Raw genomic sequence first — 23,676 nt, forward strand, 5'->3', positions numbered from 1 at the left:
GTCAGAGTTGCAAAGAAAAAGCCATATCTCACATTGGCTAATAAAAAGAGAAGATTAATATGGGCAAAATAACACAGACACTGGACAGAGGAAGATTGGAAAATGTGTTATGGACAAGCTAATATAAGTTTGAGGTGTTCGGATGACAAAGAAGAACATTTGTGAGACGCAGAAAAAAATGAAAAGATGCTGGAGGAGTGCTTGGAGGAGTGCTGTCAAGCATGGTGGAGGTAATGTGATGGTCTGGGGGTGCTTTGGTGGTGGTAAAGTGGGAGATTTGTACAGGGTAAAAGGGATCTCTACATTTTGCCATGCCATACCCTGTGGACGGTGCTTAATTGGAGCCAATTTCCTCCTACAACAGCTCCAAACTATGCAATAACTAACTATTTAGGGAAGAAGCAGTCAGCTGGTATTCTGTCTCTAATGGAGTGGCCAGCACAGTCACCGGATCTCAACCCTATTGAGCTGTTGTAGGAACAGCTTTACTGTAAGAAGTGCCCATCAAGCCAATCTAACAAATTGAGAACTAGAATGTCTGCAAGGCTGTAATTGCTGCAAATGGAGGATTCTTTGACAAAAGCTAAGTTTGAAGGACACAATTATTGTCAACGTCTTTGCTATATTTCCAATTCATATTTCAACACATTTCATGTATGTTTTCATGGAAAACAAGGACATTTCTAAGTGACCCTAACCTTTTGAACGGTAGTGTCTATACAGTGGCATGAAAAATTATGTGAACCCTTTGGAATTACCTGGATTTCTGCATAAATTGGTTATAAAATTAGATCTGACAACAATAAACAAACAGTGTGCTTAAACTAATAACAAACAAATGATTGTATTTTTCTGACCTATATTGAATACATAATTAAAAAATTCACAGTGTAGGTTGGAAAAAGTATGTGAACCCTTAGGCTAATGACTTCTCCAAAAGCTAATTGGAGTCAGGAGTCAGCTAACCTGGAGTCCAATCAATGATATGAGATTAGAGATGTTGGTTAGAGTTGCCCTGCCCTATGCAAAACACTCACAAAATTTGAGTTTGCTATTCACAAGAAGCATTGCCTAATGTGAACCATGCATCGAACAAAAGCGATCTCAGAAGACCTACGATTAAGAATTGCTGAGTTGCATAAAAGCCTTGATGTTCATCAGTCCACGGTAAGACAAATTGTCTATAAATGGAGAAAGTTCAGCACTGTTGCTTCTCTCCCTAGGACTGGCAGTCCTGCAACAATGACTGCAAGAGCACAGCGCATAATGCTCAATGAGGTTAAGAAGAATCCTAGAGTGTCAGCCAAAGACTTATAGAAATCTCTGGAACATCTCTGTTGACGAGTCTATGATACGTAAAATACTAAACAAGAGTGGTGTGCATGGGAGGACACCGTCTGAAGTTCGCAAAAGAGCACCTGGATGTTACAGCGCTACTGGCAAAATATTCTGTGGACAGATTAAACTAAAGTTGAGTTGTTTGGAAAGAACACACAACACTATGTGTGGAGAAAAAAAGGCACAGCACACCAACTTCAAAACCTCATCCCAACTGTAATGTATGGTGGAGGGAGCATCATGGTTTGGGGCTGCATTGCTGCCTCAGTGCCTGGACAGCTTGCTATAATCGACCTGCAACAGGACAACGACCCAAAACACTGAAGTAAATGGCTTCAACTTATGACAATACGCCTTCTGGAGTGGCCCAGTCAGAGTCCTGACCTCAACCCGATTGAGATGCAGTGGAATGACCTCGAGAGCGGTTCACACCAGATATCACAAGAATATTGCTGAACTAAAACAGTTTTGTAAACAGGAATGGTCCAATATTCCTCCTGACTGTTGTGCAGGTCTACAGAACTACACAACTACAGAAAATGTTAAGTTGAGGTTATTGCTTCCAAAGGAGGGTCAACCAGTTATTACATCCAAGGGTTCACATACTTTTTCACCCTGCACTGTGAATGTTTACACTCTGTGTTAAATAAAGGCATGAAAATGTATAATTGTTTGTGTATAATTAGTTTAAGCAGACTGTTTGTCTATTGTTAACTTAGATGAAGAGCAAATTGCATGACCAATTTAAACAGATATCCAGGTAATTCCAAAGGGTTCACATACTTTTTGTTGCCACTGTATACAGTTTAGTTCAGGGGCAGAATGACAGATGTTTACCTTGTCAGCTCGGGGATCCGATCTAGCAACTTTTCACTTACTGGCCCAACGCTCTAACCACTAGGCTACCTACCTGCCGCTCCAAGTTAGTATTGTGGAGTAACTACAATGTTGATCCATCCTCAGTTTTCTCCTATCACTGCCATTCAACACTGTAATTGTTTTAAAGTCAGTATTGACCTCATTGTGAAATCCTTCCTCTCCTGCAACTGAATTAGGAAGGACGACTGTAGCTTTATAGCGACTGGCTGTATTGATACACCATCCACAGTTTAATTAATAACTTCACCATGGCCAAAGGGACATTCAAGGTCTTTTTTTTTATTTACCCATCCACCAATAGGTGGCCTTCTTTGCGAGGCATTGGAAATCTGTGTTTGAAATTCACCGCTCGGCTGAGGGACCTTACAGATAATTGTGTGTGTGTGTGTGTGGGGTACGGAGATGAGATAGTCATTAAAAAATCATGTTAAACACTATTATTGCACACAATGAGTCTATGCAACTTATGTGACTTTACTCCTGAATGTATTTTGGGTTGCCATAACAAAGGGATTGAATACTTATTGACTCAAGACATTTCAGCTTTTCATTTTTAAATCATTTGTAAACATTTTGAAAAACATAATTCCACTTTGACATGATGGGGTATAGTGTGTAGGCCAGTGAAAAAACATCTCAACACAAAAAGGTGGAAAAAGTCCAGGGCTGTGAATACTTGAAGGCATGGCAAAAGATATGGAGGATAAGAGATTAGTTTAAAAAATGTATTTAAAAAAAAAATGATATACAAAACTGCTCAGAGCGTCGGTCAATAGCAGTGACAAAACATTGTTGCGCAACCTCTTATCCGCTCCTCTATTTATCTTTGTACCCGTTTCATAATTATACACTCACAAACTCTGTCAGGAGACTTGGTAGTCTGTGGTCAGACCAGGGTATCACACATGCACAAACGTGGTTTCCATATTTGATGCGTTTCATAACATTCCAATGAGCCTGTCCTCCTATAGCGCCTCGCACCAGTCGCCACTGAGTAGGATTGTCAAGTCAGTAGTGTTGCTACTGCAAAACCTCTCAAATGACAACTGAACTGGAAAACGATCTGAATGCGACTCCTCTGAGGCAGGGGGGGGAACTAACAGAGTAGAAAGCTAATGACTTTTAAATGAGCAATGGTGTAGTTCCTCCATTTAATCCTCACAGGAATGATCTACAGAATACAAAACCAAATCAAACAGCCCATAATAGTACAAGCACAGCTTGTCATAATAAGTTGTAGGAGCGCTGAACATCTTTGATACAACTGACCTAGCTATAAGAAATTTCAAATGAATAAATACAGAAATGGTTGACTACCACACACCGGTCCTCCACAACTATACACACGGTTAATTTCAGTATATTGAAGGAAAAGTAGGCATCAATGGACCTACCCCAATTCCTCTACGAGCTATAAAAAGGTATCTAGAATGTACTAATGGTGTTATGTGGAAGTAGATAACACCCCCTTGTGGCCAACAGCATTACCTTCAGTGTAATGTCATGTTACAGATTAGTAGTAGTCTATGATAAACGACCAGTCCAAGGGATATATGGTTTCATGCCACTAGTAGCACAGGCAAAGGTCACTTCAAGGCAAAATTACAACTTGCATTGCCTACAAGCGGTATCATCTTACACTTCTAGAAGTTCTGTGCTTCAAACATGATGTAAAACCCTTACATATCACATTAATCTGTACCTTACTTCTCTATGACAAAAACAACATGTGACATTACAGTAAATATGCATGAGGAAAAAGAGGGAACCAGGCATCACATTTCAAAATGTGTTAATATGTATTAACTGGCCTCCAAAACACAGAAGAAACTCAGCAGGCAGTAGTGAATTTGTATCTGTGCTTAAATGAGAATACATGTAAAGGGAACATTCAAAGGCCAATCAAAAATGCAAGCTCACAATGAACTATTTTCCTAAAGCACATGCTTATTTAGCTTGGAAAGTCAAAGTCTAGTGCCAGTCGGTTCAAACAGAATACCATAACAAATTCGTTATCACATTTACACCTTCTCTCTGCCTCACGGACACTCTCTCTTAAACATAGTGAGAAATAAATATACAAAATCAAGTCTGAGTTTAAATCCAACAATCAATCTGAACACTTTTTGAGCCTAAGAAGAAGAAGAAAAAGAGGTCCAACAGATTACGATGTCTGTAGTGGGAAACAGCCCACTACAGACAATAGCTCGTCCCATCCAATCAAAATGAGCCACTGTCTCAACTGCAGTCAATGACTAAAAATACATAACAATATCCACGACATGGCCGATCCAAAAGCCAATTGAGCAGAATTGGAAAGTAACTTCAAAGAGCACTTTACACTGGGAGACCCTGGGTGTTTTCACTACAGCTAAGACCAAGAGCATAGGAAGCTAGTTTGCCCAAAACCCTACTTATCCACTAACAAAAGCCCTCTCACACACCCCTATTCTGCCATAGGTGTATGAATTATTTGCATAAGAGGTAAATACAACAGAGTACATAAAAGGCAAAGAGACTGCTTCCTTAGTTATTATGCTGGAACACCAGCCATGCAATTAAGTGGATATGGCTTGAAGCTTTGTGAAACAAATGTTCTATGAATCAGTGTGTATAACAACTTTTATCAAATCTTTGTGCTTGTCAGTGTTACCAAGTTTAACTTGCTGCCAGCAGGAGATCTTTCCTTTGAGGAATAAAACATTCTATGAAAATAAATGTTTGCCAGCTAATTCATCACCAACAATAAAGGGGGGAAAACTGGCTTAAGGCTGGCTTAAGTTTAGAAGAAGACGCAGTAAGTGCCATGAAAAAGTGAATGGTTAATAAAAAAGCACTTGCAAAGGTTCATGGCAGTGTAACCACTGTAATGTGTTCCAGGGATCTGTGTGGAAGGGCAATGTTCTCTGAAGCAGTCCTACTGGAGCCACTGCATGCGCTCAGTGCAGTGGGATGAAGCCGATGTCAGGAGCGTCTCCCAGGATGATAGTATTGTGGGGGAAGGAGGGTGAGGGGCAGGCCAGCTGGAAGGCCGGCTTGTTGGAGTGCAGTGAGGGTCTCTTGCTGCTGCTCACAGGGGGACAGTCCATGGACGGGGCCTGGCGCCCTGAGCACTCTGTGGGGGGAGGCCCATTGGCAGACCCAGAGCAGCCCGTGGGAGGAAACCCAGAGCAGCCGGTGGGGGGATGCCCATCAGAAGACCCTGAGCAGCTCAAAGGGGGAGCCCAAGCGAAGGAGGAGGGGGCTGGGGACTTGAACTCGGGTATAGCTCTCAACGCCTGGCCAGGGGCAGTCTTGGGGGTGCCGGGGGGCCACAGGCCCTGGAGCTCAGAAGAGCGGATCACCTTCGCCAGAAGGTCCTTAGTCTTCGGTGTGCACTGTGTGAAGAAAGGAGGAATGCAGAGAAGTCAAGAAAAAGGGAAATGTGAGAAAAGGAAAAGGAAAAGACAAAGGGATATGAGGAAGTGAGACGGACAGCAATGGTATGGCAGAACATGGTTAATGAAGGGAAATGCACAGGAGCTGAAACAAGCATTCGTTTGGAGCAGCACAGTGAGATTGACGTGAGCGCAATAGCTAGGTTAGGTGTGACAGCATGGCATTGTGGAGAAAGAGGGAGTAACCCATCCAGTTAGCATAGGACAGGGAGGAACAAAGACAAAAGAGACAATTCGACACAAAGCTTGGGGAATCTTCCCTTCCCTCTTCTGTTAGGGGAATGAGGATATGTAGGACAGGACAAGGTGTATGGTTGATAGGATAATTATGTTATCCAGGTACAATTAAATTATAAATTATTAAATTATATTACTCTATCTGCAAACCAGAATTTGTCCTGGTCGAATGAAACAGACGGAGGCCCAGTCTACCACAGTTAAATGTTTATTCACGGGAACGTTCTGGAGTCAAGAATACAAACAATTCATTTTATACTGACTTCTCACGCCCACACATACACACAAACATACGCACACACATCCTGCTACGCACACACTGTCTGTCTCACTTCCCAGCCGACAGAGATAGTGACTTTGTCCTTGAGACGTACTCCCCGTTCTCTCCCAAATCTCTAGTCAGGTTGGCACCAAGCTCAGACAGTCTGTGTTTAAAATATCATACAGGCATATTGTTTTACCCTAATTCTAACTAGGACTACACATTTATTGATTATGATTTCATACATTCTAATCAATTCCATACAATTATATGTTTCAGGGCGGAATATTCTAATCATTCAATTAACAGACAATTTTCACCTATCAATGGTTCCGATTGGGTCACCGGGGTTGACAAGATGGGCTCGTTTATACCAGGGAAAGTATACATTATTAGCACCAGCAAGGAAGGCAATACTGAGCCAGTATCCCAACACAGATATTTCTCACACATTGTGATGTCATTTCACAGTTATTTATGATAGCAGCCACACATGATGAACATGCAAACGGAACAGATGACAGCAAAAATAAATGTGTGGTGATGGGTTGGAGCTTGAGCCCTACTCTTACCATCGACCCTCTACATGTAAAAGTTAACCGTTAGGCTGTGCAGGACAGAGCAAAACCTATAGTGAGGTTCACAAAACTGGGAGTTACACACAGTGGAGCACAGAGATCTGTCAGTTTAGTCCTTGTATAAAAGGAGAATCACTCCAATATTAAAAAGCTACTATGGGAGAAAAGGCCTCAGGACTGCAGGATAAATTGATGGTAATATGGAGTTACTGAAACACATTTTTTAAAATTAAAATAAAGATCATTACTATGCCAAGATGAAGGAAACTTACACCAGAGGACAACCTTAAAAATACATATTTATTTAAGTATTCAAAAGTATGCCTCTACAATGCTCCATATTACAGGAAAAATATATAGCATTCAGTAGGGTGTCCACCCACTCTGCCCAGAGTGGGTGAAAACACTTTGGTTATGACATTTCACTTATGTTATAAAATAAATTTTACCAATATGATTTGTCATGTTCTGAATCATTCAGTGGGGTCTTTCTCTAATGTATTTCTATCTAAAAAGTCTGATTTTGTAAGCTAATGCATCTGATAATAAGCACTGAGGTCAGTTGACAGAGCAGTGCAGCTTTCGACAAAACTTAAGGATTTTACATTTTTTGTAAAAGATGTTTCCGCGGGCTGCAAATAGCTAAACTAGCATCACACGAGCTGAATTAAATGTAAAAGACTGAAAATAAAGAGCTTGCAGAACGCTGAGTGCTCCATTGACATTTCACAGAGTCTTTGAAATGAACAGGAACTTTGCAATAATATGAAAATACTACATCATGTCTCAAAATTGATATATATACATAAAAATCCAATTAACTTCACAGATCTTCATTGTAAAGGGTTTCAACACTGTTCCCCATGCTTGTTCAATGAACCATAAACAATGAATGAACATGCACCTGTGGAACGGTGGATAAGACACTAACAGCTTACAGATGGTAGGCAATTAAGATCACAGTTATGAAAACGTAAGACACTAAAGAGGCCTTTCTACTGACTCTGAAAAATACCAAAAGAAAGATGCCCAGGGTCCCTGCTCATCTGCGTGAACATGCCTTAAGCATGCTGCAAGGAGGCAAGAGGACTGCAGATGTGGCAAGACAATAAATTGCAATGTCAGTACTGTAAAATACACAGTACTGTGTAGTACCACGTGTAACAACACCTGCACAGGATCGGTACATCCGAACATCACACCTGCGGGACAGGTACAGGATGGCAACAACAACTGCCCGAGATACACCAGGAACGAACAATCCTTCCATCAGTGCTCAGACTGTCCGCAATAGGCTGAGAGAGGCTGGACTGAGGGCTTGAAGGCCTGTTACAAGACAAGTCCTTACTAGACATCACCGGCAACAATGTCGCCTATGGGCACAAACCCACCGTCGCTGGACCAGACAGGACTGGCAAAAAGTGCTCTTCTCTGATGAGTCGCGGTTTTGTCTCACCAGGGGTGAAGGTCAGATTCACGTTTATCGTCGAGGGAATGAGCGTTACACCGAGGGCTGTACTCTGGAGCGGGATCGATTTGGAGGTGGAGGGTCCGACATGGTCTGGGGCGGTGTGTCACAGCATCATCGGACTGAGCCTGTTGTCATTGCAGGCAATCTCAACGCTGTGCTACAGGGAAGACATCCTCCTCCCTCATGTGGTACCCTTCCTGCAGGCTCATCCTGACATGACCCTCCAGCACAACAATGCCACCAGCCATACTGCTCGTTCTGTGCGTGATTTCCTGCAAGACAGGAATGTCAGTGTTCTGCCATGGCCAGTGAAGAGCCCGTTGGATCGGAGGGAGATGGCTAGGGCCATTCCCCCCAGAAATGTACGGGAACTTGCAGGTGCCTTGGTGGAAGAGTGGGGTAACATCTCACAGCAAGAACTGACAAATCTGGTGCAGTCCATGAGGAGGAGATGCACTGCAGTACTTAATGCAGCTGGTGGCCACACCAGATACAGACTGTTACTTTTGATTTGGACCCCCCTTTGTTCAGGGACACATTATTCCATTTCTGTTTGTCACATGTCTGTGGAACTTGTTCAGTTTGTCTTAATTGAATCTTGTTATGTTCATACAAATATTTACACATGTTAAGTTTGCTGAAAATAAACGCAGTTGACAGTGAGAGGACTATTCTTTTTTTGAGTTTACATATATGGACGAGCGATGTCAGAGCATCGGGTGCTGTAGGTGTCCTGGAGGGCAGGTAGTTTACCCCCGGTAATGAGTTGGGAAGACCGCACCACTGAGAACACGCCCTGGTAATCCTTCTGGCCCCGCGGCCTTGGGAATGTTGACCTGTTTAAAGGTCTTGCTCACGTGGCCTACGGAGAGCGTGATCACACAATCGTCCAGAACAGCTGGTGCTCTCATGCATGCTTCAGTGTTACTTGTCTCGAAGCGAGCATGAAAAGCATTTGGCTCATCTGGTAGGCTCGCGTCACTGGGCAGCTCACCATATCCAACAAATGTCAGAGCCGGTGTCGTAGAATTCAATCTTAGTCCAGTTTTGACACTATGCCTGTTTGATGGTTCGTCTGAGGGCATAGCAGGATATCTTATAAGCGTCCAAATTAGTCTCCTGCTCCTTGAAAGCGGCAGCTCTAGCCTTTATCTTGTTGCGGATGTTGCCTGTAATCCATGGCTTCTGGTTGGGATATGTACGTACAGCCACTGTGGGGACGACGTCCTCAATGCACTTATTGATGAAGCCGGTGACTGAGGTGGTATACTCCTTAATGCCATTGGATGAATCACGGAACACACTCCAGTCTGTGCTAGCAAAACAGTCCTGTGGCATAGCAGTCGTGTCATCGGACCACTTCAGTACTGAGTGTATCACTGGTACTTCCTGTTTTAGTTTTAGCTTGTAAGCAGGAATTGGGAGGGTAGCGTTATGGTCAGATTTGCCAAATGGAGGGTGAGGGAAAACTTTGAATGCGTATCTGTTTGTGGAGTGAAGGTGGTCTAGAGTTTTTTATTTATTTATATAAATTTTTTATTATGTCTTTCCCTTCACACCCTCTGGTTGCACATGTGACATGCTGGTAGAAAAACAGAAATATATTTTCGAAGGGCCTGTTAAACATTCTCCGTCTTCTACCATTCGCCCTCTCTTTATATATCAGAGTTGGTGGTTTGGATCATAACCTATAAAATGTACAATTTATTTCCTCGAATTGAAATTGTGCGATTGCAAGCTTTGCTAGCAAACAGTACGTCACTGTTGCCAAAAATACAGGACCTGTTCAGCAGGACCCAACGTTCTGGAAAAAGTTAATGTAGTTAAATGTTTTCTGTAGACGGAATCGTGTCAGGTCTGTGCAATAATCAAACACTTCAGAATTGAACAGTAACATGCAGATGAAGTATGATCATTGCCAGCTAATAAAGTTTGTAGCAATATTGTAGCAGTTTAGAGACCTGAGAATTCTTCATTACGGAACCAAATATTAATGTAAAGAAATTCTACTAACCCTGACTGTAAACTAACTTTGATAGTACACACGTAATAATATTGAAAAACTATATTAATTATGTAGATCAGAACAATTGTGGTGTCATGGATCGAGGCACACCTTGTTGTCCTCCCTGGTCTCATTGCATATTGACAGGCTACATGTCTGTTTATGAACTGATGAGCATTTATTAACTATTTTTCAAAAACCTTTTGTAGATAAGATTGGTAGAGCATGGCAGTTGCAACGTCAGGGTTGTGGTCAAGTACGAGAAAAAAAAATGATGCACTGCAGGTATAGATAAGTGTCTGCTAAATGACTTAAATGTAAGAATTACAGAGTGTCTGCGGTTCGGGATTCTCTGGGACAGGTATTTTCTGGACTAAAGATGCTGAGATTTCTGTGCATGTGCAGGAACGGCTACCACTTCCCTTTGAGTCTTTTTAGCTACTGCTCAGTGCTTACACCCTCCATGACTCTGCTGCCTCTTGTACATGAAAGACTGTTTGAACAAATTGTAATTCTTTGTCTGTTGTAACAGCAGTCTATTGCAAACATAAGCAAAGCAATATCTACAGTACCAGTCAAAAGTTTGGACACCTACTCATTCCAGGGTTTTTCTTTATTTTTACTATTTTCTACATTGTATAATAATACTGTATAGCCAAAAAAGTGTTCGACAAATCAAAATATATTTGAGGTTCTTCAAAGTAGTCACCCTTAGCCTTGACGGCTTTGCACACTCTTGGCATTCTCTCATCCAGCTTCATGGAGTAATCACCTGGGATGCATTTCAATGAACAGGTGTACCTTAAGTTAATTTGTGGAATTTCTTTCCTTAATGCGTTTTGCGCCAATCAGTTGTTGTGACAAGGTAGGGGTGGTTTACAGAAGATTGTCCTATTTGGTAAAAGACCAAGTCCAAATAAGTAAAGGGTAACAACAGTCCATTATTACTTTAAGACATGAAGGTCAGTCAATACTGATAATTTTAAGAACGTTGAAAGTTTCTTCAAGTGCAGTCCCAAAAACCATCAAGCACTATGATGAAACCAGCTCTGAGGACCGCCACAGGAAAGGAAGACCCAGAGTTACCTCTGCTCCAGAGGATAAGTTAACTGTACCTCAGATTGCATCCCAAATAAATGCTTCAGAGTTCAAGTAACAGACACATCTCAACATCCACTGTTGAGAGGAGACTGCATGAATCAGGCCTTCATGGTCGAATTGCTGTAAAAAAAATAAAAAACACTACTAAAGGACACCAATAAGAAGAGACTTTCTTGGGCCAAGAAACACGAGCAATGGACATTAGACAGGTGGAAAACTGTCCTTTTGGTCTGATGAGTCCAAATTTGAGATTTTTGGATCCAACCGTTGTGTCTTTGAGAGACGCAGAGTAGGTGAATGGATAATCTCTGCATGTGTAGTTCCCGCATGAAGAATGGAGGAGGAAGTGTGGGGGTGCCTTGCTAGTGACACTGTAATTTATTTAGAATTCAAGGCACACTTAACCAGCAAGGCTACCACAGCATTCTGCAGTGATACGCCATCCCATCTGGTTTGGGCTTAGTGGGACTATCATTTGTTTTCAACAGGACAATGACCCAACACACCTCCAGGCTGTGTAAGGGCTATTTGACCAAGAAGGAGAGTGATGGAGTGCTGCATCAGATGACCTGGCCTCCACAATCACCCGACCTCAACCAAATTGAGATGGTTTGGGATGAGTTGGACCGCAGAGTGAAGGAAAAGATCCCAACAAGTGCTCAGCATATGTGGGAACTCCTTCAAGACTGTTAGAAAAGCATTCCTCATGAAGCTGGTTGAGAGAATGCCAAGAATGTGCAAAGCTGTCATCAAGGCAAAGGGTGGCTACTTTGAAGAATCTAAAATAAAAATATATATTTTTGTTTAACACTTTTTTGGGTTAATACATGATTCCATATGTATATTTCATAGTGTTGTCTTCACTATTTTTCTACAATGTAGAATATAGTAAAAATAAAGAAAAACCCTTGAATGAGTAGGTATCAACTTTTGACTGGTACTGTATGTACGCAGCATATCAAAAAAGCTAGACACAGACACACAGTCAATAGCGATCTAATGTGCAAACATTGGCTATTGGGAGGCAGAGTTATTTTTTTCAGCAACTCTGGCTATATGACAGCATAACTATAAAGATTACCTCACACAAAACGTGGATAGTTTTGCCCCCATTCTTGCGCTATTGCAATATCAGTTACAACAGACAGCTTTCATAATACAATTTTGGAATGTTACTTAAAATCGCCACCATTTTTATTTCTGCTGAAAAATGAATCAGAGACATAAGCTACATCATTATGGCCGCATTTAACACAGGCATCCCAATTCTGATATTTTCTTCACTAATTGGTATTTGGACCAATCACATCAGATATTTTTCAGAGTTGATCTGATTGGTCAAAAGACCAACTAGTGAAAATAAAAATCAGAATTGAGCTGGCTATACAGTGAGGGGAAAAAAAGCATTTGATCTCCTGCTGATTTTGTACGTTTGCCCACTGACAAAGAAATTACCAGTCTATAATTTTAATGGTAGGTTTATTTGAACAGTGAGAGACAGAATAACAAAAAAAATCCTGAAAAATGCATGTCACGACAATTTGCCCTCACAAACTAGATTATTGATTCTGTCTGCGGAGCTTTCCAGTGAGGGTCTGCAAGGAAAAACCAGTGGCACATTTTATGAAGGGTGAGGGAAATTCTTGTCTGACCATAAGACGACGAGGACCCGCCCAGACCCTTAATGTGAGCTGCCCAGGAGGAGACACATCATCTGCAAACAATTGAGGAACACGGCGACTGAATTTCAGTAAGACAATTTAAATTAATTTGTATAAAAATACAAGTAAAGATGCTGAGGGACTATAGATGCTATAGGGACTGTAGACGAATGATCTGTTTTCATTATGGGGAACAATGAAAGGCCCACAAAGTGGATTGCAGGCTGAGTTTATTTTATGTTAAAGGGACAGTGTACGTTTATCACAGTTGTGTGTGTCTAATGGCAGGGTGTTTAAGAAGTATTTTGGGGAGCAAATTTGGAGAAACACGAATGTAAGACATGAAACATCAAGGAAATTTAAAACGAATGATTTGAGTTTGAGGGGATTATCATAATTATTAGGTTTTGTTTTTGTAGTAAACGTTTGGGTTAAGGGGATTTCCATGTTCCCAGAGACATGATATCTTAAAGGGGTACACTCACATATGAAATATTATAATTTTTTATTTTCTGAGTCTTAATTAAATAGGTGAAATCTTTTGATAAAGGAATGTTGTTTAATATAGTAAGAAACACTTCTTTGGAGGGGTGGTATGACTTATGACCTCCATTGTAACTTTCCTTTGTGGTCTGATCAGCCTCATTGGATGGAGAATCTAGGGTCATTTGTAATACTGATATTAAGGTAATTTAATACAAAAAGGCAGTGAAATTTACATTATAGTGTCATTATATTTTCTCTGATGAATGTGGTGTGAAAATTAGCTAGGATAAGTTTTAATGATGGTAGACTCATGTTAAGTATTTGGGACATATTTTGAGCCAACAGGGCAGGGAAGAAATTGAGATATTTGTGTTTGGTTTTGACACCTGTGTACAGGAGTGCCAGTGTACCTGTGTAATGGGGGAGGGTGTCCGTATGGGGATTACATGATAACCAACTTGGGACTGTTCTGGGATTGGAGAAGAGGGTATCCTTATAGCATAGGGGATCCCACAAAGGTGGATAGGTTTTCCATGATATGGGGGAAACCTGGGAGCACTGTAGAACTTTGTAAAGGTGATGAAATCCTACTAACCATCAAAACTATTAAGCTCTCTGATGCAGGCACTTACACCCTTGGACTACAAAGGACCGAGACAGACACGATGGGTGTGTTTTCTATTAAGGTGCTGCCAAAACCACAGAGATCCCAGACGAACCAGAGCCAGACACACTCCTCTACCACCCCTGGACCGAACCTGCCACCTACCACCACTGTGTCAATTCCCATTCAGGTAATTAACGTTAGAGACTATTCAGCTATTGATCAATTAGGCACTGAGACTGGTTTTGATGGTAGTGACAATTTGTGAACCTGAAAAGAAAGGACTGCATTATATGTGGTCATGCTAGACCTATTCTGGCTACACACCCATTTGCTATAGGAGAAGGAGAGGGGTGGTTGTGTATTCTGAGAGGTTTTTACCAGGTTCAGCCCAATTCAACTCTCTGTTCCTCTTTGAGCCTTGTTTCCTACAGTACCTCCTCATCGGGCCCCTTGGGGTGTTAAGGCATATGGGGGCAACTACAGTTGCATCACGGGTACAGGTAATGGCATTGATTATGGGAGATTGCCTGAAGCTGATTGCAGTAGTAACATAACCATTAATGCCACTTGGCCAGTTGCAGGCCTAAACCAAACTAGTTTTCTGGCTGATGTGTGGTGGATCTGTGGACCCCAAAATAGTACTGAGACCCATTCTTAGAGGAGACTGTCAAGATACGTGTGCTCTGACCAGTTTGATAATTCCACTGACCATTGTTGATGTTACTGCTGAGCAGCTGTTGGGTTCTGTATCCAGGGGACCTGAAAACATTCCATCCCATGAAAGACATAGACGTAGTGCTCCATGGATGGAGGATGTAGTTGTTGGGGGTGCCTGTTGGGGTTCCTCATGAATGTCAGGCATTGGGTAGGAACGATGGACTCTGGCACTTACTACCTATTATGGGTCCAGCCATAGTGGATGCTAGACAGACTGCATGGATTAATTACATCTACTATAATCAACAGCGTTTTGTGAATTACTCCTGTGATGCACTCACTGGTATGTCTGAACAGCTTGAGGCCACATCTAGGGTTGCCAGACAGAATAGACTTGCTTTAGATATGCTTCTTACCAGTCAGGGGGGTGTCTGCAAGATGTTCGGTGAACAATGTTGCACGTATATTCCTAATAACACCAGCCCAGATGGTAGTATATCTAAGGCCCTTAGTGGGCTTGATGTACTATCTGCTGAGATGAGGACCATGGCGGGGGTGGAGGAGTCTAGATTGTTCTCTTGGTTGGGAGCCTGGTTTGGTAAGTACACTGGTATGGTGTTTACTGGATTTCTGACCCTAATTCTTGTATTTTTTATTATTGATGTGTTGTGCTGCTTGCATCATACCGTGTTTTAAGAAGTCTGTTACAGATGTGGTGAAGGCTTCAGGCATGATGCCTTTGCTTGATGCTCCAGTTGGAGATGCTGATACTGAATCATGCTTTCAGGGGAGGCTGGGACTGACTGAGGATGACTGTATGCTGTGGGTGAGGTAGTAGAATAAATATTACACCACCACAGTTCCTTGTTTTACATTTTTGTTTTATGTTAAGTTTTCTTTCCAGTATGTTTGTTCTCTCTGTTGTTAAGGTTTGGAGTCCCTGGATGGCATGGTGCCCACCTGGTGCAGGATATGAGTAGCTGAGAGGACCAGATGGTTTATAATAATGCTTTGCTCTGCTTTACTCTGTTTTCCATGACCAAAGTTTTATCCTACATCTTATATGTCAATAAAGTTGTATCCTGTTTTTGTCAAAAGGGGGAGACAAAAGCATATCACTTGTTGATTTTTTTTCTATTTTTCTTGGTTGATTTTTATTTTCTGTTTTTCTGTAAAAAATAAATAAAAGTTAAACTTTTTATTATTTTCATGAAATGCTATTAACATATTACTATGTTGGGACCGCTGAAAAAAAAGGATAATGAGTGACACCCTGGCGGGTGTCAAAAGGTCAAATTTAACACCATTTTCTTTTATTCTGTTTTTAAATTAGCTGTTGTTCTCTTTTGACATGAGGGTTTTAAGTTCCTAGGTGGCTGGTAGCCAATCTAGTACATAGTGGGATCGAATGGAGGACATGAAGGTATTTTAAACTTTGTAACTGTTATATGATTCATTGCTAAATTTTTATTCACACCCTTGGGGGTGTGAAAAAGGGGGATTGTGGGATTCTGTGTTTTACATTATAGCCATTACCATAAATATGACTAAATATTATCTTATGTTGGTTGTGTGAGGTATCTGCATTTTTCTGCACAGGAGCATCATTATGAGATTAAACAACTGCTTGCTACTTGCCTGTTTGTGCGTGTGACAAGAACTGAGTAACATGGTGTGACCTGCATGTTGCAAAACTGTAGATAACAGCCCAGCAGATGCTTTGTCCTTGTGTTTGTATGTAACAATATTGAGCACATGGTGTGACTTGCTGTATCTTACAAAGTTGTGATAGGGAGGGGTGGTTATCACGAGGTTTAACTGAGATGGAAAAATACTGAACAACACAATAGCAGGAACTGAGCAACTGTTATAACTAGGCTGCGATACCAGAACAGTAAGAATCTATACATCGACGGAGGGAGGACTCCAAGAAGCGCCAAGAGGCGGGGACCCGCCTGAGTGCCTGCGATAGGCTGAGCAAGTTTAATCCACGCCCAGCCTCTACTGTGATAGTTCCAACCCGTCTGTTGGCCTATGTCCATCACAGTATAAGAACACTGTTTACATACATCCTGTCAGTTCTCTGTTCTGCCCTGCGTGGTAGTACAGTGAGCCCTTATATACGAAAGTTGCATTTGCCATTTACTACTTAGCTAATAAAAAATACATAGTATACAATCGGTGACTCATTGTTATATTTATCCTGATACCAGATTCGAATTTACGCAACTCGAACACTAGATGACATCACAGCACCAATTTACCTTGCTTTGGTACCCGACATAGTGGTTTTGGCCCCTCTCCCGCCGCACCCCACTCCCCTTGTGCACCATTTATGTGATTTATGTTGCAGACAGATAGAATGAGAGATTCTCCCGCTCTCATTTGGCTACTTTCCCCCCTCAATTCTGCCACAAATGAAACCATTGGTGTCAACACTCCCTAAGGGTAGCTTGAAACGTAGCTGAATTTGTCACTAGAATCTTTTAACCCCCCCCCCCCCCCCCCCCCCCCCCCCAAAAAAATAGCTGAAGGGGTCTGAACTCACTAAATAGGCTATAGGGGCTTGCAGTTGTGTCACAAATCACCTAGCAACTGCGCCAGGCGCCATGTTGGAAGACCAGAGTCAGTGTGTTCGATGCCTCCAATGGTCCACTTGACTAGCTGCGTTCTGCTACCACTGTAAACTTCGGGAAGATTGCACATTGCACACAGGACCCAGAAAACTGAGGCAGTGGGAGAACCTATTCAAGTAAGTAAATATATTTAGAAAATTATCAAAAATGTATTATTAGCTAGCTTTGGCTACCGTAGTTAGCTAACTTTACATACTGTATGACTAGCTAAGTGAATTAAATATCACCAGCTTGTTAACTTTATATTAGCTAGTTATCTTAATGTATTTATCGTTGTAACTAAATGCATTTGTAACAACCATGGAAGAGGATGAAGGGATTAGCTAGCAGTTCCAGCTGTCAGAGAAGGGAGAGTAGGCTACTCTGGATAGGGCAGGTACCTATGTGAGAGGACATTGTAAAAATATTCTCCAGTTCCTAGAGAGAAAAACTGAGGACAGAGTGAGATAGCAACATACTATTCAGGGCTGTCTAATTTTAGTATAATGCTGCCTGATTCTTTGTGATGTTTTCTGTCCTCAGAGAGCTGTCTGCAGATGAAGAGGTCCCAATGAATGTCCCAAGAGAATAAGGGTATATCCTTGTATACCATGGATTATATGTGTACCTATGTTGGCAAATTTTGTTTACAAAAAAAAAGTTTCAAAGTCACACACAATGTATAAACTATTACAACTGGAGCCGGCCAACCCTGCTGGGTGTGCACACTTCTGTTTCAGCCCAGCACTAACACGCCTGGTTAAATATATCAAACTTAATAATCAAGTGTGCTATTCCTGGGCTGGAATGGAAGTCTGCTCACCAGGGATCAGGGATCAGTGGCGTGAGGTTGGTCACCCAAGAAGTCAATACCAGAGGTATGATGCTACAAGCATGGCACACCTGTATTTGGGGAGTTGCTCCCATTCTTCTCTGCAGATCCTCTCAAACTCTGTCAGATTGGAAGGTTAGCGTTGCTGCACATCTATTTTCAGGTCCCTCCAGAAATGTTTGATCGTGTTTAAGTCCAGGCTCTGGCTGGGCCACTTAAGGACATTGAGACTTGTCCCGAAGCCACTCCTGCGTTGTCTTGGCTGTGTGCTTAAGGTCATTGTCCTGTTGGAAGGTGAACCTCTGCCCCCAGTCTGAGGTCCTGAGCGCTCTGGAGAAGGTTTTCATCAAGGATCTCTCTGTACTTTGCTCTGTTCATCTTTCCCTCGATCCTGACTAGTCTTCCAGTCCCTGCCGCTGAAAAACATCCCCACAGCATGATGCTGCCACCACCATGCTTCCCTGTAGGGATGGTGCTAGGTTTCCTCCAGACGTGACGCTTGGCATTCAGGCCAAAGAGTTCGATCTTGGTCAGTGCTAGGGGCCTATCCTGTTTTTAATTTACATGCTCCCTCTCGGGCCAAATCCTCAGACTATAACAACTGCTATGCTAACAATACCCAGGTTTACATTAACACCAAACTGGACACCATCTCTGCTCCAGTAAAACTCAGCAGCTGCCTAGGGCATGGATGAGAGAGAACTACCTCCAGTTGAACAGTAGCAAGACTGAGGCTTTGCTTATTGGGACACCCAAGCAGGTCACCAGTGCTGGAAACATTTGCCCTACAATCAACAGCCAGGCCATCTATATGTCCTCTCATCTCCAACCTGGGAGTCAAGTTTGAGCCTTTCCTGTCTTTCGATGCCCACATGAAAAAATATGTAAAGTATAATTATTCCTTCTAAAAAACATTGCCCGGGTCATCACTCTCCCAGCCAGATGTATAGAAACTCATCCGCCTTTATCATCTCTCAGAACGACTAAGGCAACATGCTGTTTTGGGGGGGGGGGGGGGGGCACACTACAGAGGCTCCAACTAATCAAGAACAGTGCTGCCAGGGTCGTCAGACCATATCACCCCGATCCTGGTCCAACTCCACTGGCTACCGGTCAACTACAGGATCAACTACAGGATCGACTTCAAAATCCTCCTGCTTGTATTTAAAGCCTTGAACGGATTGAGCCCCACCTACATCACCGACCTCACCTCATCGAGCCACCTTGCACTCTCCGCTCCAGCCAGTCCCTACTGCTTCAAGTCCCCAAGACACTTCTCCGAACTATGGAGAACAGAGCCTTCTGCTCCCTTTACCATCGCCTTCGGAATACTCTCCCTGTCCATCTGAACTTTTAAAACAGGCCTTAAAGCCAAATTCTACAGACTCTTTCTCATAGTCCTAGTCCCAATCTGAAATGTATTTAGTGCCATCCCACTATTGCAATTTTACTTGCCTCAATTCTAAATGTGTTTTATTGGGGAATGGCCGTGGATGTCCGGCCTTTTCTGTACTTCCTTGGGGACCAATGGGATGCTGGAGCCTCAGACACCCTTGAGGTCTGATGTGAGAGGGAGCCCAGGGGTAGAGGCCTGTGGTAGAAACCCCCTGAGCTAGACCCTCAGGAGACAGGGTAGATGATGGAGCAGGAATCTCTGGAAGCAGGTGGGCGAAATGGTTTGTCAGCAGCTCAGACATATTTCTCAATAAGCTGAGTTTCCACATTGGAAATTTGGCCAGTCAATTTTATTCCAGGACTGTGCAAAATAGGTGCAGCTCCTACATGGGATGAAATGTTCACCATAGCCTCGGCAGGTGGTAGCCGCCAATCTGGAAAAAACAGCACGATCATTGCACAGGTGCACCTTGTGCTGGGGATGGGCAGTTTTGACAACGCCACAGATATCTCAGGTTGAGGGAGCGTGCAATTGTCATGATGACTGCAGAAATATCCACCAAAGCTAATTTAATATTAATTCCTGTACCATAACGTAGTTTGAGAATTTGGTCGCATGCTTAACCGGCCTCACAATCGCAGACTACGTGTAACCATGCCAGACCAGGACCTCCACATCCAGCTTCTGCACCTGCGGATCGTCTGAGACCAGCCACCCAGACAGCCGATGAAAGTGTGGGTTTGCACAACCAAACCAATTCTGCACAAACTGTCAGAAACCATCTCAGGGAAGCTCATCTGCATGCTCGCCATCCTCAGCAGGGCCTTGACCTGGCTGCAGTTTGGCGTCGTAACAGACTTCAGTGGACAAATGCTCACCTTCAATGGCCACTGGAAAGCTGGAGAAGTGCGCTCTTCGCGGATGAATCCCAGTTTTAACTGTACCAGGCAGATGGCTGACAGTGTGTATGGCGTTGTCTGGTTAAACAGTTTGCTGATGTCAACGCTTTGAACAGAGTGCCACATGGTGGCGGTGGGGTTATGGTTTGGGAAGGCATAAGCGTCGGACAATGAACACAACTGCATTTTATTGATGGCAATTTGAATGCAGAGGCCCATTATTGTGCCATTCATCTGCCATCACCTCATGTTTCAGAAAGATAATGCATGGACCCATGTCCCAGTTCTTCCATGGCCTGCGTACTCACCAGACAGCTACCACTTCCAATTCAAATGAGCTCGAAAAAAGTGAATTACATTTTTATTTTGTGTGATAATAGAGACACGTTCTAATTGAGCGAGGTGTTAAAACGGACAACCCACCCGCCCGGCTTCAGTTGGGTCATTATAATTCAAAACAATACATTCTAAAATAAACCTTGCACACTCTCCTTTGAGTTTAGACCGTTTGTTTTTAGACTATCCATAGTTATGTGCACTGCTCCCCTTTTCAAGTTTCAATGTCATTTGCTAGTAATGTTCTAGAGCAATGATGCAAGTTTTATCAGAAGGTCAACTACAGTAGCTAGCCATGCGTGGTCTGTATTAAATTCAGTAAGCTCGCTAGCTAGCTTCATTTACTTTTGATCTTCACTTTCTAGGCATTTCAACTAGAAAGGCTTGCCGTCTCTGGTGCTGAAATCAATGGCTGAAATGCTGCAAGCAGAATCTATCAACAAAAAAACGCTAATTATTTGTGATGCTTTATTACACAATATCTCTTTAGTAAACAAAATATTTCATTAACACATGCACTCAAAAGCACAAACTGCACCCTGTACTTTTTCCAGATACAATTTGATATAATGGAACTTTCAAGTGAATGGAATAATTAGTGCATCAAGGCTGGATTGCAAATCAATCCCCAAATTTTTTTTTGGGGGGGGGGTAATATTAAAATATGCAATTTTCTGAAAGTGAGATGGAGTGCAAATAAAAAGCTTGAACTTTATTGCCTAACACTAACAGAGGTGAGTAGCCAATTGCTATCTAAAATGGCACAGTCTATTTATGAAGCAGGCAGAAAATATGGACACGCTTCAGAGCTATTATTATTGCCCTCAAATAATATTTTGTGCACACATCAGGTCTTCAGTAGAAAGTGTCAGGTCAAGTCCACTGTAGGAAGTTACAGGCCCATAAGCCAAATAGGAGATGAAGTACCCTAGAATCCAACACGTGGGGATAGAGCATGTCTTCCAGCAGGACAGTAAATGAACAATGGGGTTTTGGGATAAGTACAAGAAGACAGTCCTGTGTAACCTGTTAAAATCACCTTACATAAATATTTTCCACTGATTCGTTCCTTACCTGCACATGCATGCAGAATGTTCCAAATCCCAGGAGCATTGTAGCATGCACCACATATAAAAACACCCTGGGGCTGTAAAATCCAGGTGTGGGTTCGTCTGGCCGTTTGTTTTCCCCTCTGTCCCACAGCCCCCAGTCACCTGGCTAGGTTATCCCTATAGTACATGTAGGCCGCCACCATGTCCAGAGTTGCCATGGGCAGTGCCAGCAGGAAGTTGGGTATCTGCTTAAGCTGGAAGTAGAGCAGGAAGCCCACATCCCAATACACATCCTGGATATGAGAGTAGAGCAGGGGGAGGGGTCGCAGGCACCAGAGGGGTGGGGGTGCGTTTTCGTCAGGGACCCTGTAGCCTTGATCCTCAGCAAGCTGGATGAGGGCAGGGGAAATCTGCTCCAAGGAGAGGGAGGGTGTACAGAACGCCCTGTACCCATAGTACTGGAAGACCAAGAAGGGGAGGGCAATAACTGCTGTGCCCAATGCAGCCGTGAACAGGATTCGAGCGATGATCCAGGTGTAGTGTAGGCATTTGTTGTATCTATTATTGTCCTTACGCAGAGCGCCTGTTGCAGGGGCAGATACAGCAAGAATCCTACATTCACAAGTCCATTGGCTCGTGCAGCAGTGGCTATACTCAGAGCCAGGCAGGCTCGGAGGATGTATCCTCTCTCCACGAGAAAGAGGCCCCCCGAAGGTCAGTGCAGCAAACAGGCTCTCTTAGTAACCAGCCATCATGAAGACATTGGCAGGGGTGAGATAGTAGAGCAAACTGGAGACTAGAGCAAGACGCCGGTCCTGCAGTACCACACGGCCGAGTCCATAGAGTGCTGTCACACTCAGCAGGAAGAGGGCGTTGTTACCCAAGGCAACAGCCAGTAGCAGGCATCCACGTAGTGTAAGACAGCCACTGAGGGGCAGCCCCCACAGTATTACAGGGAACAGGGGGAAGGAGGCATAGTTGTGCTCACACAGGTAGCCCCTCTCAGCAATGAAGAGGAAATGCTCTGCATCCCAGTGGGAAAGGCCCCCTAGAAACCATTGCACTGCAGGGTCCAGAAGCAGAGGCTCCTCCTCTGCGCGTGGAGTGAATGCATCAGCTTCGTGATCTGGGATTGCAGCATTTAGGAGAGCCTGAAAGGGAGGCATAGCAAACATGAGATAAGCACACACCAATGATACTTTTCTAATTGACTAACATCCAAGTCTTTCAGTCTGTAGATGCCATGCTGTAGATAACCAGCAACTATTGTAAATAAATAATTATTACTGACCTGTATTAGTAGTGACAAGCCTCTTGTGGTTGCGGGGAATTGCAGAACCGTCTTTCACGTCCATCTGTCATTACTATGAACAGCCTTACCCATAACTATCTAGCGCGTGCTAGCTTGGTGTGGATGGAATGAAGGCAACACAATTTAATCTCTACAAATACTCAAAATAGACGGTGGCAAATGACAAAACGTTGACATTCATTTACACAGGGCTATTTTTCGCCAATTTCTTTTTTTTTACGTTACACATATTTACCTTTTTGATTAGAGAAGCCAGGTCAGAACCATAGGCCATAAGGTCAGAAACCTTCCCAATCTATTGTCGGAACCAGTTGGTCCGCAAAATGTTACTTCCGGGGGAATTCTCGATTTCAAAATAAAAGTTGAAGTGAAAAAGCGATCGTCTCAAGCTGTTAAACAGAGGGGAATAATATTAGCTTTGAATGATGTTCAGTTATCATTATTGCATAATGAAATTTTACAATAACTTATGACCTTTCATAAATCAACTAATTATGATACCATATAAAGTATAG

General features: G+C 42.8%; 1 pseudogene; it reads right to left on the reverse strand.

The window, feature by feature from the left end:
- Positions 1-21,257: 21,257 nt before the first annotated feature.
- Positions 21,258-23,072, reverse strand: LOC109902928 (GPI mannosyltransferase 2 pseudogene; annotated as a pseudogene).
- Between the last annotated feature and the right edge of the window lie 604 nt (positions 23,073-23,676).

This window comes from Oncorhynchus kisutch, linkage group LG13 (genome assembly GCF_002021735.2).
Source record: "Oncorhynchus kisutch isolate 150728-3 linkage group LG13, Okis_V2, whole genome shotgun sequence".
In the NCBI taxonomy this organism is placed as follows: domain Eukaryota; kingdom Metazoa; phylum Chordata; class Actinopteri; order Salmoniformes; family Salmonidae; genus Oncorhynchus; species Oncorhynchus kisutch.